Source organism: Hemitrygon akajei, unplaced genomic scaffold (genome assembly GCF_048418815.1).
Source record: "Hemitrygon akajei unplaced genomic scaffold, sHemAka1.3 Scf000216, whole genome shotgun sequence".
NCBI classification, from domain to species: Eukaryota; Metazoa; Chordata; class Chondrichthyes; order Myliobatiformes; family Dasyatidae; genus Hemitrygon; species Hemitrygon akajei.
In genome coordinates this window covers 26,150-44,226 of record NW_027332100.1, presented here as the reverse complement: position 1 = coordinate 44,226, position 18,077 = coordinate 26,150, and the positions used below count along the sequence as shown (strand labels likewise).

General features: G+C 42.9%; 1 pseudogene; it reads left to right on the top strand.

The window, feature by feature from the left end:
- The first annotated feature begins 10,879 nt into the window (after window positions 1-10,879).
- Window positions 10,880-11,545, top strand: LOC140724436 (uncharacterized; annotated as a pseudogene).
- The last annotated feature ends 6,532 nt before the right edge of the window (window positions 11,546-18,077 follow it).

Sequence of the window (18,077 nt, the reverse complement as noted above, 5' to 3'; positions counted from 1 at the left end):
CCAGAAGGATTGAGTTGTTGAGTATTGCTAGAAGGTTAAAACTTGCTAAGGTGAAATCGACAATAAGGACGGCACAGATGCAGAGGATAATAGCTGAACATTATGTATCTGAGGGTGTGTTTAAAGTCGAGGAGTTGGAGGTGTTTCCTGAAAGTAAACCTCGTGAGCTTGTGCTCCAGTACAAGTGAGAAAAATTAAATATAAAGGCTGCGGAAGGCAGGGGCAGTTTGAGGCTAAGGAGGCAGAAAAACAGATGGGCGAAGCAGAAAGGCAGAGGCTGTTTGAGCTGGAAAAGATAGAGAGATTGCAGCAAAGGGGTCTAGCGTTAGACTCTAGTGATAAGTTTAAGGCCAGTCGGGAAGTTAAATTGGTACCTCCATTTGACGAGGCAGAGGTTGATATATACTTTCAGCATTTTGAGAAGGTTGCTGAAAGTTTAAAGTTGCCAAAAGATGGTTGGCCTTTTCTCTTACGAAGTATAATTAAGGGGAAGGCTCAGCAAGCCTATTCTGCTTTGACAGTTGGTGAAGCAGCTGATTATGACATAGTGAAACAGTCTGTTCTCAAAGCTTACGAGTTCTTCCCAGAATCATACAGGCAAAAGTTTGGAAATTTGAAGAAATCTGTGAAACAGACTTATATGGAACTTGCTTATGAGAAGTTTGTGTGTTTTGACCGCCGGTGCACATGTAAAAATATAAATGATGATTGTAACAGCTTGAAAGTGTTACTTTTAATTGAAGAATTCAAAAGGTGCATTCCTGATTACATAAAGACCTATTTAGATGAATAGGATGCTGCCACTTTGCAGGAGTCTGATAGAATAGCAAATGAGTTTGTTTTTACTCATAAGGTTAAGATTATCCCGAATAAGAGCTTCCAAAAGAGTAGCAGGGATCACCAGGGTAAACCAGAAATTAAAGCTGGGACTAGTGACAAGAGTAAGGATGAAGGGAAGCAGTTGAAGGAGAAATATTCTGGTCTCACTTGTTACTATTGTAAGAAAGCTGGTTATATTACGGCTAATTGTTCCATCCTGAAGAAGAAAAAGGAGAAGGATTCATTCCCAAATGCCTGTGTTCAGTATGTTGAAGCACCTATCAACCCACAGGGTTCTGAACATTCTGTTTCAGGCTCAGTTAAGGTCTGAGAGGTCTGACCCAGTTAAGAAGGGATTCGATCATTTTATGTCAGATGGGTTTGTATTAGTAAAGGAAGGGTCAACCCCGGTACCAGTGAAAATTCTTCGAGTTACTGGGGCTTCTCAGTCACTTATATCAGACAGCATTCTAAAGTTTGGTGATGAGACTAACACTGGTGAGGTAAATCTTATTAAAGTCATTGGGGGCGACATGGTTTCCGTGCCATTGCACAAGGTAACTTTACTGTTAGGGTTGGTTTCAGGACCTGTTAAGATCGGATTATGCTCCAGTTTACCAGAGGAAGATGTTACTTTGCTGTTAGGGAATGACCTGGCAGATGGTAAAGTTGTTCCTGCAGTGCAGTTAACAACTAACCCAACCACAGATGACCCACAGATGGATTTTAACATTTATCCTTCCTGCACAGGAACTCGAAGTATGGCTAAAATGTCTGCCGACGCAGACGAGCTTATCGCAGAACAGAACCAAGGCCCTGAGTTTGAAGCTTTAAAAGAAACAGCTTTCTCAGATGATGAGATTAAGAAAGTGCCAGTAGGGTATTATCTCAAGGATGTAGTGATAATGAGGAAGTGGAGGCCACATGCTATACCAGCGAGTGAGGCATGGGCAATTGGTCACCAAGGTGTAGTTCCTAAAGTTTATAGCACTGAAATTTGAACTTTGGCCCACAGTCTGCCCTCAGGTGGCCATTTTGGAGTGAATAAAACTGTAAAGATTATGTAATAATTCTACTGGCCTAATCTGAGGAAAGATGTTGTGACCTTTTGCAGAACCTGTCACATTGGTCAAGTTGTCGGTAAACCTAATCAGGTCTCCACAGTGCCCCACTGCAGTCTATATATAACTGCATTTGGTGAACCCTTTTCAAAATTTATAGTGGATTGTGTTGGCCCATTGCCAAAGACTAAAGCTGGCCATCAGTATCTGCTAATTATTATGTGTACTGCATTCAGATTCCCAGAGGCAATACCTCTCAGAAATATTAAAGCTAAAACTGTGGCGAAGGCTCTTACCAAGTTTTTTTTTACTTTATTTGATTTGCCTATAGAAATCCAGTCTGATCAAGGAAGCAATTTTACATCGAGATTATTCCAGCAGGTATTTTATGTACTGGGAGCTAAGCAAATTACATCGTCTGCGTAACATCCAGAATTACGATGGGTTCTAGAAAGATTTCTGTCTACCCTCAAAACAATGATTAAGACACAATGTGTTCCACAATGTCTCTCTCTCTCACTCCGTGCCTTGGAAAGGCTTGAAAAATACATCATCGGACGCATGCACGCACACGCCAAAAAAAGACATTGTGTTGAAAATGGAAAACATTGAGATGAAGGAATATATTTGCTTTTGTTCGCAGTAAGAGTGTTGGTACAGGAATCATTGGCCTTTACTCCATTTGAATTTGTATTTGGTCATAGAGTGAGGACAGCTTTGACCTTGTTAAAGGAACAGTGAATTGATGGGGATGTGCATGTTAACTTGTTAGACTAAGTTTTGAAGTTCAACAATGAACTACTCCAGGCCTGTAGTCTAGCGAGGCAAAACTTAAAGATTTCTCAAAACAAAATGAAGTGTTGGTTTGATAAGTGGGCTTGCAAAAGAAAATACCAGGTGGGGGATAAGGTGCTTACCTTATCTCCAATGCTGACAAATCCACTTCAGGCAAAACTCAATGGACCCTGTGAAATAGTCTCTCAAATTAATAATGTGAATTATGTTATCAAAACACCCGACCGATGTAATCTAACACAGGTGGTACAGATAAATATAATAAAGCCTTATTTTGACAAGCTGGCACCATCTGTGAGTGTTGTTGTCAAAACATATGAATCTGGCAACCCTGTGAATGAAGCAATTGACTTGTCTGAGACTTTTCACAAGCCAAACATTGTCCCAGTTAAGCTAATGAACTCTGTTGTTCCAGAAAACATTGCTAACAGGTTGGCTCACGTGCAGCCAAAGCAAAAACAACAGCTGAAGGAATTAATTCTGCAGTTTAAAAATTTATTTTCCGATATTCCCAAGCAAACCACGGTCGCAATACATGATGTAGATATTGGTTAAACCGATTAAACAACACCCATATCCCATGAACGTAGAAAAGTGTAAATAGGCTGAGCAAAAAATTGAATATATGCTGGAAAATGGTATTGTTAGCCCTTCAGCATCAGATTGGAGCTCACCCTGCGTTATTGTGCCCAAACCTGATGGTAGTGTTAGATTTTGCACTGATTATAGGAAGGCAAATACAGTAACAAAAACAGATGCCTATTCTATCCCTAGGGTTGATGATTGCATCGATAAGGTTGGAAAAGCTGAGTTTCTTACAAAGATTGATCTGTTTACAGGATATTGGTGTGTTCCATTGACAGACAGAGGTAGAAAAAAATTCTGCATTTGTGATTCCATCTGGGTTGTATGAATACAATGTTTTGCTGTTTGGAATGAAAACTGGTCCAGGAACATTCCGGAAAATGAATGATTCTGTAATTCGAGGGTTGGAACACACAGATGCCTATATTGATGACTTAGTCACAGGGAGTGACACTTGGGAAGAGCATATCTCTGCAGTATAAAAGCTGTTTGACAGGTTTTCCCAGGCCATCCTTACAGTTAACTTAGCTAAGAGTGAATTTGGCCATGCCATTCTGACCTGTCTTGGTCAATGCAAGTTGGCTCCTGTTCGGGCAAAAGTCCAGGCAATTTCTTAAATTCCTATTCTGACTGCTACGAAGGCTCTTAGAAGGTTTCTGGGAATGGATGGATATTATCGTAAGTTCTGTAAGAACTTTGCTGCTATCGCTCTTCCTCTGACTAACCTGAAGAAGGGTGAAAAGATTGTTTGGACCGAGCCTTGACAGGAGATCTGACAGGAAATCCAGGATTCAGCTACAAAAGACAGGGTGAAGGCCGAGGTCTCTGAGCTCCTTGTGGATACTTCATGCCTTTGTATGGCTACTGCTCTGCCCATGACTGCAAGGAACTGCAGAGAACATCAGAGAAACAAGCCTCCACTCCATGGACTCTCCCTACACTCCCCCTCCCTCGGAAAAGCAGGCCATGTACACAAAAAAACCTCATAACCTGGACATTCTTGCTGCAAACCCGCTCCCACATTGGCGGAGAGATACAAAAGCTTTAAAGTGCGTAACACCAGGCTGAAGGACGGCTTCCTGTCTGTGGTTATAAGCCAAATGAATGATAAAATGGACTCGACCTCACAATGTAACTCGACGTGACCCTGCACCATATGTCTATCTGTACTGCACTTTCTCTGCAGCCATAATGCTTTGTTAGTTATTTTTTGTTGTATATCAGCTCAATGTACTATCGTAATGTATCGATCTGTGTGGATGGTACATCAGGCAAGATTTTCACTGTAGCTCAGTACGTGATGATAATAAACGAATTCCCCATTTTAACTGTGTGGAAATATTAGACAGACTGAGCTTCTGCTCTGGAACCTCAGAAGGAAACTGAACTGTTGTCATTTCTGTGGAAAGCAAATATCTGGAAAATGCATCATTCTCACATTACGGTCTGCAGTAACTGGGATCAGGTGACCAGTGGTTGGTCTCCCATATCAATATCAGAATCAGGTTTAATAGTACGGCATATGCCAGGAAATTCGTTGTTAATTGTTAATTCTTAACAAAAGATTTTAACAATTGTGATTTAAAATAAGAATATATATAGCACAAAAGTAGAAAAAATGAAAATGTAATAAACTATTTTAATTGTGTGGAACGATTTGTTTGACTGGGTTGTTCCTTTGGAAATTCTGAAGTGAAGCTGAATTAAACTTTACACATTTATGAGAAGCTCAGAGAAATATAAATGGCTAAATTCTCACATAAATGGGTCAGACACCCAGAAACGTTGGCAGCACTTCCGCACGTCGAAACAGTGGAATGAAACATGCAGAAAATATTACAGAAAAAAAACATTGTCCGCCCACAACGAGAGGATGTGACAGATCTGGATCTCACTGACTACTCTGAAGGGGCAAAAGGTGAAGCTACACGTACACGTTGAGCAGTGACCCGCAGATGCTGCAGATCTGCAGAAAAACGTGAACGGGAAACGGGATCAGGTGACGGGTGGACGGTCTCCCAGCTGAACCGGTGACTCTGCTCCTCTCCCCTCACACACTGCCCGACCCATCCGCCGCATTCCCCACATTATTCCATATTTATACCAGATACATGTCAAATTTTCCACACCATATCTACACCGATCCCTTTCCCTCCACCCCCAGGTCACAGAGTAAAGGGCTCGATTCCCATCCCGGTCCGACACATTATTCAAGCCCAAACAGGAAGTGTTCACGTTTCATTTAAATTAGTTCTGTGTTTATAAACACTAATTTATATTCATATTCCTCCGGCTTCAGTGGAGAGGAACACTGAAACATCAAGTGAGAAACAGCAGGAGGTGGCCATTCGGCCCCTCTAACCATCAGCAAGATGGCGGCAGCTCTCCAATCTCAGCCACGTTTCTGTCCGATCCTCATTTCCTCGATCCCTTCGGTCTCCACAAATCTGCCGGCCTCTTTTCTACGTGAGGATGATCACTGAGTCTTCACCGGCCTCTGTGGGGGGGATTTACAGATATTCACCACCCTCGGAATGGAGACTTTTCCCCTCATCACAGTTCCAGACAGTCCACCCCCTTTTTCAGAGACTGGGATCCCTGGTTCAACCAGTAATGATGTTGTGCATTTCAATGTGTTCACCTCTCAGTCCTCGATTCTCTAAATGACATTTAGAGTTATCACATTTGATCTTTCTTCTAGTTATGACCCCACCACTCCAGGGATCAGTCAGGTGAATCTTCATTGCACTCTGTATAACAAATACTCTCTAACCTCTTTGTTCATCCTCTATGGAATTAATTTCCATCTTCTGCAGCCCCGTGTTGCCGCAACTACTCACCTCCCACCCTTGTCACTATTTTCACCTTCCACCTCCCCCCTCACCTGGATCCACCTCTCACTCCCCAGCTCTTGCCCCATCCCCACCCCTCACCCCTTTTCTCTGACTATTTCCCGACCACTCTCAGTCCAGAGGGAGGGTCTAGGCCCGAAATGTTGACGGTCCATTTCCCTCCACAAATGCTGCCCGACCCACTGAGTTCCTCCGGCAATTTGTTCTTTGGTCTGTGTAACCCGTGATAGTATGCGGAGAAGGTTTTTACGCCATATTGCAGGGATAGGGTTAGGGTTATTGGACTTTTCGGTGAGACAACAACATTAATCACGGGTTTCATCACTGAATCCAGTGTTGTGGGATGTAAAGTCCCCTGTTATGTGTCCAGCTGTGTGGTGTTGTTGGTGGAGTGGGCAGCGTGGTTTGTCTCGATTCGGGTCACAACACCAGAATTTCCAGCGGGGTCCACACATAGTGTATTAGTCAACAGAAAACCTCCCGTCCCTGCAGTCTTGGTCTCCTGGTACACTCAACACCCTGACAGTGTGGACCATAGATACCCCTTCCTCTCAGAGTCAGGGAATCACTCAGACAGCTGATCGCTGAGAGGAATTGTATTTATTGGTCATTAAAGGTCACCCAGATTCGTTTGGACTGATTTGATGTGGAGTTCACAGTGTCACAGTGAAACGGCCGGGCTGCCGAACTCTCTCCGTTGTCCAATCATCCTTCCAGGTGAGGCGACACTTCATCTGTGAATCTTCCGGGGTCACCTGTTGTGTCCTCTGCTCTCGGTGCGGCCGCCTCTACACTGGTGACACAGTCTTCTCCACAGTTGTGCCGGGTTGGAATGTTTTTTAACGGGTGTCGATATTTTTCTTCCCTTTTGTGCGGGAGGGGTGGGGTTTGGGGGTTGATGATCGGGATGCCGTCCTTTTTGATGCGGGGGGGGGGGGAGGTGTGGAGGGAGTTTCATTTATTTTCTCTCTGAACGACTTTCATGTTTTCTTTGTTTCGTGGTTCTCTGGAGAAGAAAAAAAAACTCAGCGTTATTTATGAATACCTGCTTTGATAATAAATTAACCTTTGAACTATCCACTCCGAGCGGGACTTAGTTAGTCACTCAGATAGGAACAGTCTGTGAATGCTCCCACCCAATTCACCAATTCCCCTGACACCACAGATATATTTGTCCAGATACTCCCCACACAAGACAGGCTGGAGCCAAAAATATTTACTACATGACAGACCCTAAAGACAAATTACAAAATAGTCATAATGGCTTACACACAGAACAGACTGAAGCTGTCCTATCTCTGCACATGAGTGCACAAGCAGATAAGCATCCTGAAACACTAGCTAGCTACCCTGAGGAAGAAATATGGCTCAGCACGGCTTAGGACATTGGTTGATCATCAGAAGTTTCTTTCAGAAAAACAGGCTGCTATTGTTTAACGAAGTGTTAACCCTTGTACATACTTTATCATTCCCTCCTTTAGCTCATTACATTATGAACAAATCAGTAACCTTTTACAGAGAAAGCAACCAAGTACAGCATTGACATCTCAGAGGGTAAAAACGGCATACGTCAGTAATTATAACAATGATATGTACAACCATTTGGACATAATGCGATATCATGCCCCACATATTACCGACAGGTCTTCGAAGATCACCATTTCGACCCTTCGGTGAACCCGTGTAAATCCTGCCCTACTCTCTTGATGCTGTCAGTCTCCTTGGCAGTGTGCTCGGAGAGGGATGTAACGTTAGTAGACTCATCAGGGATATAGGTGCAGTATTCTGTGTCAGTAATAGCACCTGTTCCCTCTTTCTCAGCTGGGATAAACTCTAAAGCCGTACGATTCTGTCGGACTGTTTGCCAGATTGCAATCATTTCAGTGGATATTTCTTTTACTTGGGCCTGTGTTTCTGTCAGGGCCCCTGCAGTATTGTGGCCAGCTCCTCAAGTGCTTGTAGCCAAATTGATTATCTCTCGTGAATTCCTGGCTACTCCATAGGAGAGAAAAGCGATCATCCAAAATCGCTCAGTCTCAGTTATTCCTCTCGGCTGCTGGGCACCTGCAGTTATGGCCAGGATGCATGTTTCCCAGTATAGGAAGTTCCGTTTGGTGGGGGCCTGCGATACCATCCCTGAAAACACCGACAGCGACAGTCATCTCTGACTGGACCACAGTTCCTCACTCTCTTCCCCAGGTGTTACTTGAGGAAGCCCAGGCTGAGAGTTCCTCACTCTGGTTGAGCAGGATTACTGACATTGGAATCATAGTTTTAACCAGCAGGCCCCTAGTTCTATCAGTTTTGCAAGGTCTGACAGACAGACAGAAAGGTGTTAACATGGGGTCCCCCATTCCTGTAACGGTTTAAATGAACCAGCAGCAAAAGGCCAGACCTGGAGTGTGCTTTTGATGTTAAAACCACTGTCTTTATTCGTATCCACTTATAATATAACAAATTAAACAGAATACCCAAAAGATAAAAGTGTTATGATTACACATATGTGTAAATATAACTCCCAAACCACTGAGCTCAGGGAATATCAAGCTTAAAGTCTTCAGATGGTAAAGTATGAAATTCAATTCATCCACGGAATCAATGACGAGAGAGAGATATTTGTAATCCAAGGTGAATGTCAAGAGAAGGCAATTACGTTGAATTCCACAAATTCCACAGTGGTAAAACAAGATAACAGTCGCTGTAGGTCTTATCCGTCGTTGTTCTAAATCCACATACGAATTATCTCCAAAAGTAGCTTATCACAGGAGTACTGTCTTCAGAAGGAACTACCACCCAGGCAAGGGTTAACACACAGGTAGATTCCGCAAGGTACTCCCAATCCAGACCCAACACACACAGTACTATCGACAGTGATCTCCACAGAATATCCCTTCTCACGTGTTTACCACATAACACACCCGAATCCACCTAAGGGTTAACAAAAGTGGTAGCCACGAGATAGTCCAACAAAATCCCCAGATGGATTATACGAATCATCACCAACAGTGATTGGTCACAGGGGTACCTCTTCAAGTGAATTACCACACCCAGGCAAGGGTTAGCACAAGTGGTCCTCACAGGATACTCCCAAACCAACAGATCTACTCCAATGGATCAAACAAAGTGACAATCACACATTCGGTATACGCTGGATCAATAGTCAACCCACCCTTGTGGGCATAGGAGAGTCCAAACAGTGGCCTTTGTCCTCTAGGAACCTTTGTTTCGAACTTTCCATCTTCTTTCCTTCTCTCTGGCTGATTGTGTTTGTGACTAACCTTGCTTAAATAAAACAAACTGCGAGCTATGTAAACACAAGCTGCAAGCAAGTGTAAACACGCTGCATCGTCAAATAGTTCCGCCCCTCTCCCTCTCTCTCAGTAAGAATCAAACAGGAGCCGGGAAAGCCAGGCTGGTATATACAGGAATTTAGAAGGAGAATTTAGAATTTAGTCTTTTCTCCCCGTATCGCCTTTTTAGTTATATTCTGTTGCTCTTTAAAAGTTTCCCAAACCTCTGGCTTCCCTCTCATCTTTGCTATGTTACACATTTTTTTGATTTTTATACTGTCCTTGACTTCCCTTGTCATCCACGGTCGCCCCCTACTCCCTTCAGCTGGCTTTTACCACTGAGATGGTGCGGGACTACAACCAGAGGCCATGGGTTAAGGGTGAAAGGTGAAATGTTAAGGTGAACATGGGAGGAAACTTCTTCACACAGACAGTCACCCGGGTGTGGAATGAGCAGCCAGCACAAGTGGTGCATGCGAACATGTTTTCAACATTTAAGCGGTTCGTGTAGGTACCTGGATGGTAGGGGTGTGGGAATGGGCAGTTTAATTAGTTCAGCACAAACCAGATGGCCCAAATGGCCTGTTTCTATATTGTAATTTTCCACAAGAACCTGAAGTAATACTAATATTTAATCTGTCTTTTTAACAGCTGTGCAGACCAACCATTCACCTTGGCAGGGATTTTTTATATTGCGTTAAAATTGTGGAACTTTAAGTTAATAATACGTGACAGAAAATCCCAGAGCACGTCAAGAAAGACAATTTGCATGAGAGTGTTTCAGTTACTGTGGGGCCAGGTACCCATGCAGCTCAGCAGGAACTGGGAATAATAGCAATGGAGAGAGTCAAACTGAGCCAGGGTACAAATTGGTGATGGCAGAAATGCCCCATTGTTATAGAAACAGGAAGAGAATCGGAGAATTGATGGTCATTCCAGATACCAGCACTCTACCCAGTCACGAGATGATTTTTCTGTCCAACTTGTGTTGAACCACATTGTAACAGTGAGGAACAGCCAGATCAAAACTTGGCGACTCAAGCAATCTCATCTGAAATGCTGTCCTACAGCCATTGATGGACTTTGTAAATCATTTCACAGGTTAAAACGAGAAGGAATTTGTCTCCAGGAATATCAAACACACCACGCCAGTTTTGCTGTCCCTGTCCAGATATTTAAGAAGTGGAGCAAAGCATTCAATCGACTATCCTTCCTACTCAGACTGTGGGGAGGGATTTATTCGGTCATCTGACCAACTGGCAACCCGTCAGTTTACAAAGAAGAAAGGCCGTTCACCTGGTCAGACAGTGGGAATAGATACACTCGGTCATCTCAACTGAAGGTACATCAGCAAGTTCACACTGTGCAAGGCCATTCACCTGTTCTGCGTGTGAGAAAGGATTCAATTGGTCTTCCCACCTGCGGACACACCGGTCAGTTCACACCGGGCAGAGGTTCACTGGTGATCTGCTGAATTTGTGGGAAAGGATTCACTCAATCATCCGACGTAATGGCACACCAGCGAGTTCACACTGGGGAGAAGCCCTTCGTTTGTTCAGAATGTGGGAAGCGATTCACTCGATCTTCCACCCTACAGATACATCAGCGAGTTCACACTGGGGAGAAGCCATTCACTTGCTCAGTTTGTGGGAAGGGATTCATTCAGTCATCCCACCTACAGAGTCATCAGCGAGTTCACACCGGGGAGAAGCCATTCACCTGCTTAATCTGTGGGAAGGGATTCAGTCAGTCATCCAACCTACAGAGTCATCAGCGAATACACACTGGGGAGAAGCCATTCACCTGCTCAGTCTGTGGGAAGGAATTCAGTCATTCATTCAGCCTACAGAGACATCAGCGAGTTCACACTGGGGAGAAGCCATTCACCTGCTCAGTCTGTGGGAAGGAATTCAGTCATCCATTCAACCTACAGAGACATCAGCGAGTTCACACTGGGGAGAAGCCATTCACCTGCTCAGTCTGTGGGAAGGGATTCACTCGGTCATCCAACCTCCAGAGTCACCAGCGAGTTCACACTGGGGAGAGGCCGTTCACCTGCTCAGAATGAGGGAAGCGATTCACTCGGTCATCCCAACTACTGACACATCAGTCAGTTCACAACGGGGCGTGGCCGTTGTTATGAATCCCTAGATTTCGTTTACTGTGGACTGTCATTTTAAGAGAGAAAAATTAAAAAGTTAAATCAGTTTGACTTGCAGCTTCTTTACATCGCTCGCAGCTTGCTTAGTTTTAACCGAGGACACAGACACTCAGTCAGACGGAGACAAAGGAGGAAAAATGGAAAATTCAAAACAAGGGAAATAGTGACCAAGGGTCACTGATTTCAACTTTGCTATGCCCATTAGGGTGGGTTAATTATCGATTCAGCGTACTCAAATGTGTGGTTGTCACCTCGTTTGATCCGTAGGAGTGGATCTGATTTGGGGTATCCTGTGAAGACCACTCATGTGTTAACCCTTTCTGGGTGTGATGGGGTAATTCACCTGAAGACGATACCCCTTGTGACAAGTCACTTTCCGTGATAATTCGAAAGTGGATTTGGAATGATGAGGGGTAAAATCTACAGTGACTGTTGTCTCGTTTTACCACCATGAAACCTGTGGAATTCGACATAATTGCCTTCTCTCAATATTTACGCTGGAATACAAATATCTCTGTCATCACCTATTCCATGGTTGAACTGAACTTTCATACTTTGCCATCTCAAGACTCCAAGCCTTGGTTCCCCCGAGCTCAAAAGTCTGGGAGTTATATTTACACACATATATGGACATAACACATTTGTTTATCTTGTTTAAATTACTATATTCTAAGTAGATTCTAATAAAGATGGTTTTAACATCAAAACGGACTCCAGGTGTAGCCTATTGCTTCTGTTCGTTTCTAAAGCGTTACAATTCATCACAAAATTTGGGCCTGCGTCTGGGATATGAACAGATTTGGGGGGCGTAGTAATTAATTATCGATTTAATTGGGGAAATTCCTTTTGATTTATTTGTGTGTGGAAAATCAGCAGCAATGGTTGTTGATAGATGTCAGGAAGTGCCAAACTCTGAGGTATTAGAGCACATCAGAAGGGTTGAGTTGTTGAGTATTACTAAAAGGTTTAAACTTGCTAAGGGAAAATCGACAATGATGAGGGCACAGATGCAGAGTGCAATAGCCGAACATTATGTATCTGAGGGAGTGTTTAAAGTGGAGGAGTTGGAGGTGTTTCCTGAACGTAAACCTAGTGAGATTGAGCTCCAGTACAAGTGAAAAAATTAAATGCGGAGGCTGCGGAAAGGCAGAGGCAGTTTGAGGCTAGAGAGGCAGAAAAAGCAGAGGGAGGAAGCAGAAAGGCAGAGGTTGTTCGAGCAGGAAAAGATAGAGAGATTGCAGCAAAGGGGTCGAGTGTCAGAGTCTGGCGATAAGTTTAAGGCCAGTCGGGAAGTTAAATTGGTCCCTCCGTTTGACGAAACAGAGGTTGATAATTACTTTCAGTATTTTGAGAAGGTTGCTCAGAGTTTAAAGTGGCCAAAAGAGGGTTGGACTATTCTCTTACAAAGTGTAATTAAGGGGAAGGCTCAGCAAGCCTATTCTGCTTTGACAGTTGATGAAGCAGCTGATTATGACAGTGAAACAAGCTGTGCTCAAAGCTTACGAGTTGGTCCCAGAATCATACAGGCAAAAGTTTAGAAATTTGAGAGAGTCTGTGAACCAAACTTATATGGAACATGCTTATGAGAAGGTTGTGTGTTTTAACCACTGGTGCACATATAAAAATATAAATGATGATTTTAACAGCTTGTAAGAGTTGGTTTTAATTGAAGAATTCAGAGGGTGCGTGCCTGATGACATAAAGAGATATTTAGATGAAAAGGATGCTGCCACTTTGCAGGAGTTTGCTAGATTAGCAGATGAGTTTCCTTTAACTCATAAGGTTAAGTTTATCCCGAATAAGAGCTTCGAAAAGAGTATCAGGGATCACCAGGGTAAACCAGAAATTAAAGCTGGGACTAGTGACAAGAGTAAGGATGAAGGGAAGCAGTTGAAGGAGAAATATCCTGGTCTTACTTGTTACTATTGTAAGAAAGCAGGTCATATGATGGCTAATTGTTGCCTCCTGGGGAAGAAGAAGGAAAAGGAGGCAGTCCCGAATGCCTGTGTTCAGTATGTTGAAGCACCTGTAAACCCACAGGGTTCTGAACATTCTGTTGATGCTCAGATAGGAAAAAGGAAAAGGAGGCAGTCCCGAATGCCTGTGATCAGTCTGTTGAAGCACCAGTAAACCCAGTGGGTTCTGAACATACTGTCTGAGGCTCAGATAGGAAAAAGGAAAAGGAGGCAGTCCCGAATGCCTGTGATCAGTCTGTTGAAGCACCAGTAAACCCACAGGGTTCTGAACATTCTGTTTGAGGCTCAGATAGGAAAAAGGAAAAGGAGGCAGTCCCGAATGCCTGTGATCAGTATGCTGAAGCACCAGTAAACCCACAGGGTTCTCAACATTCTGTTGAGGCTCAGTTAACGACTGAGAGGTCTGACCTAGTTAAGAAGAGATTTGATTATTTTATGTCAGAGTGGATTGTCTTAGTAAAGGAAGGGTGAGCACCGGTACCAGTGAAAATTCTTCGAGTTACTGGAGCTTCTTAGTCACTTATATTAGACAGCGTTCTAAAGGTTGTTGATGACACTAACACTGGTGAGGTAAATCTTATTAAAGGCATTGGGGGCGGCGTGGTTTCTATGCATTTGAAAAAGGTAACTTTACTGTCAGGGTTGGTTTGGGACCTGTTAAAATCGGATTATGCTCCAGTTTACCGGTGGAAGATGTTACTTTGCTTTAGGGAATGACCTGGCAGATGGTAAAGTTGTTCCTGCAATGCAGTTAACAACTAAGCCAACCACTGACGACCCACAGATGGATTTTATCATTTATCCTTCCTGCGCAGTAACTCGAAGTACGGCTAAAAGGTCTGCCAACGCAGACGGTTCTGTGCAGCATGATTCTGATACCCATGATAGCCAAAATCGGGATTCCGGTTATGATGACTTGTCAGAGCCTTTTCTGCCTTCATTATTTCAACAGGATTCAGGTAGTAAGTCTGACGAGAAAGTCTTATCCCTGTCTAGGAAGGAGTTTATAGCAGAACAGAACCGAGACCCTGATATTGAAACTTTAAAAGAAACAGATCTCTCAGATGATGAGATTAAGAAAGTGCCAGTAGGGTATTATCTCCTGATGGAGTGTTAATGAGGAAGTGGAGGCCACCCGCTATACCAGCGAGTGAGGAATGGGCAATTGTTCACCAATTTTTAGTTCCTAAAGTTTATAGGGCTGAAATTTTAACTTTTGCCCACAGTATGCCCTTAGGTGGCCATTTTGGAGTGAATATAACTGTGAACAGGTTTATGAAATAATTTTACTGACTTAATTTGAGGAAAGATGTGACCTTTTGCAAACCTGTCACACTTGTCCATTTGTGGGTAAACCCCTGCAGGTCACCCCAGTGGCCCCACTGTAGTCTATACCTGCATTCGCTGAACCCTTTTCTAAAGTTATAGTGGATTGTGTCGGCCCATCGCCAAAGCCTAAAGCTGGCCATCAGTAACTACAAAGTATTATGTATACTGCATCCAGATTCCCAGAGGCAATACCTCTCAGAAATATTAAAGCTAAAACTGTAGCGAAAGTTCTTACCAAGTTGTTTTATTTTTCACTTTTTCTGGATTGCCTAAAGAATCCAGTCTGATCAAGAAAGTTATTTTACACATGGATTATTTCAGTAGGTAGTTTATGAACTAGGAGCTGAACAAATAACATCATCTGCGTACCATCTGGAATCACAAGGGCTGTAGAAAGTTTTCATTCTCCACTCAAAACAATGATTAAGACATACTGTGTTGAAAATGGAAAGACTGGGATGAAGGAATATATTTGCTTTTGTTCTCAGTAAGAGAGTCAGTACAGGATCACTGGGCTTTAGTTCACTTGAACTATTTGGTTGTAGACTGAGGGGACCTTTGACTTTGTTAAAGGAAAAGCGGATTGATGGGGATGCACATGTTAACTTGTTAGACTATGTTTTGAAGTTCAAAAACTAACTACACCAAGCATGTAGTCCAGTGAGACAAAACTTAAAGATTTCTCAAAACTAAATGAAGTGTTGGTTTGATAAGCGGGCTTGCGAAAGAAAATACCAGGTGGGGGATATCTTATCTTATCTTATTTTATCTCCAATGTTGACGAATCCACTCCAGGTGAAACTCAATGGACCGTATAAAATAGGCTCTCAAATTAATGTTGTGAATTATGTTATTAAAACACCCGACTGACGTAAACTAACACAGGTTGTACACATAAATATGATAAAGCCTTATTTTGACAAACAGGCACCATCTGTGAGTGTTGTTGTCAAAACATATGAATCTGGTAACCCTGAGAATGAAACAATTGACTCGTCTGAGACTTTTCACAAGCCAAACGTGGTCCCAGTTAGGCTAATGAACTCGGTTGTTCTGGAAAACATTGATAACAAGTTGGATCATCAGCAGCCAGAGCAACAACAAAACCTGAAGGAATTACTTCTGAAGTTTAAAGATTTATTTCCTGATGTTCCCAAGGAAACCATGGTCGTAGTACATGATGTAGATATTGGTCAAGCTAAACCTATTAAACAACACCAATATCGTATGAAAGTAGAAAAGTGTAAATTGGCTGAGCAAGAATTTGAAAATATGCTGGGAAATGGTATTATTAGTCCTTCAGCATCAGATTGGAGTCACCCCCCGTTATTGTGCCCAGACCTGATGACAGTATTAGATTTTGCACTGGTTATAGAAAGGTAAATGCAGTAACAAAAACAGATGCCTATCCTATCCCTAGGGTGGATGAATGCAACGATAAATTTGGAAAAGCTAAATTTCTTACAAAGATTGATCCGTTGAAAGAGTATTGGTGTGTTCCATTGACGGACAGAGGTAGAGAAATTTCTGCGTTTGTGACACCTTCTGGGTTGTATTTGCCTTTGGACATTGTTTTGCCTTTTGGAATGAACAATGGTCCAGGATCATTCCAGAGAACGACTGATTTTGTAATTCGAAGATTAGAACACACAGATGCCTGTATTGATGACTTAGTCACACGGAGTGACACTTGGGAAGAGCATATCTCTGCAGTAGAGAAGCTGTTTGATAGGCTTTCCCAGGCCAGCCTTACATTTAGCTAAGAGTGAATTTTGCCATGCCACTGTGACTTATCTTGGCTATGTTGTAGGTCAAAGCAAGTTGGCTCCTGTTCAGGCAAAAGTCCAGGCAATTTCTCAAGTTCCTATTCTAACTGGTAAGAAGGCTCTTCGAAGGTTTCTGGGAATGGATGGATATTATCGTAAGTTCTGTAAGAACTTTGCTGTTATCGCTCTTCCTCTGACTAATCTCCTGAAGAAGGGTGAAAAGTTTGTACAGACCGAACCTCGCCAGTAGGCATTTGATCGATTGAAAGCCGTTTTTATGTTATTCAGCTCTGCTCTGACTTTACAAAGCCATTTTCTATAGCTGTGGATGCCAGTGATGAAGCTGCCGGGGCAGTGATATTACAAAAAGATGATGATGATGTTGAACAGCCTGTAGCTTTCTTTTCGAGAAAATTCAATGAGCATCAAAGAAATTATTCCACCTTAGCGGGCTCACTTTTGACACGTAAGAAAAACTTGGACAGATATATGAATCAAAGGGGCTTTGAGGGATATGGCTCAGGTGCAGGTCAGTGGGACTAGGCAGAAAAAATGGTTCGGCACAGCCAAGAAGGACCAAAAGGCCTGTTTCTGTGCTGTAATGTTCTATGGTTCTTAGCGAAAGAGTTGTTGTCACTCATCTTGGCTTTGTGGCATTTTGATCTCAATGTTTGTCCTGAGAAGAAACCTCTTGTAGTTTATACTGATCACAATCTGTTGGTGTTTTTGATTCAGGTAAAGGGCAAAACCAGATGATTGTTAAACTAGAGTCTGATTTTGCAAGAATATGGTATTGTGATAATGCATATGAAAAGCACGGACGATATCATTGCCGATTGTCTTTCCAGATGCTGATCTTAGAGTTTAAATAGTGAAGCAGAATCTGGTATTTGCATACGATTCTGCAATGTATTACATGATAACCATACATGCATTATTTTACATACTGTAGCTTGCAGTTAAAATTTTTTCTCTTTTACAGCAAAAATATTTTTTGAGGGGAGGGAAAGTGTTATGAATCCCAAAGTCTCGTTTGCTGTGGACTGTCACTTTAAGAGAGTGCCTGAGTGAGGTGGGGACTAACAATGACGTCAGCCGCTGACTTTCTCAGCTCACTTTTGATTTTTACAGAGAGAGGGAGAGAGAGCGAGAGAGAGAGAGAGAGAGAGAGAGAGAGAGAGAGAGAGAGAGAGAGAGAGAGAGAGAGAGAGAGAGAGAGAGAGAGAGAGAGAGAGAGAGAGAGGAGAGAGAGAGACAGACAGACAGACAGAGAGAGAGCGAGAGAGAGAGAGCTCAAGGAGGCGGGACTGTCTGACTTGCAGCTTGTTTACATTACTTGCAGTTTGTTTCGTTTTAAGCGAGGACACAGACACTCACAGACAGAAGGACGCAAAGAAAGAGAACAAAAGGATTTAGACAAGGAAGCTAGTGGCCAAGGGTCAC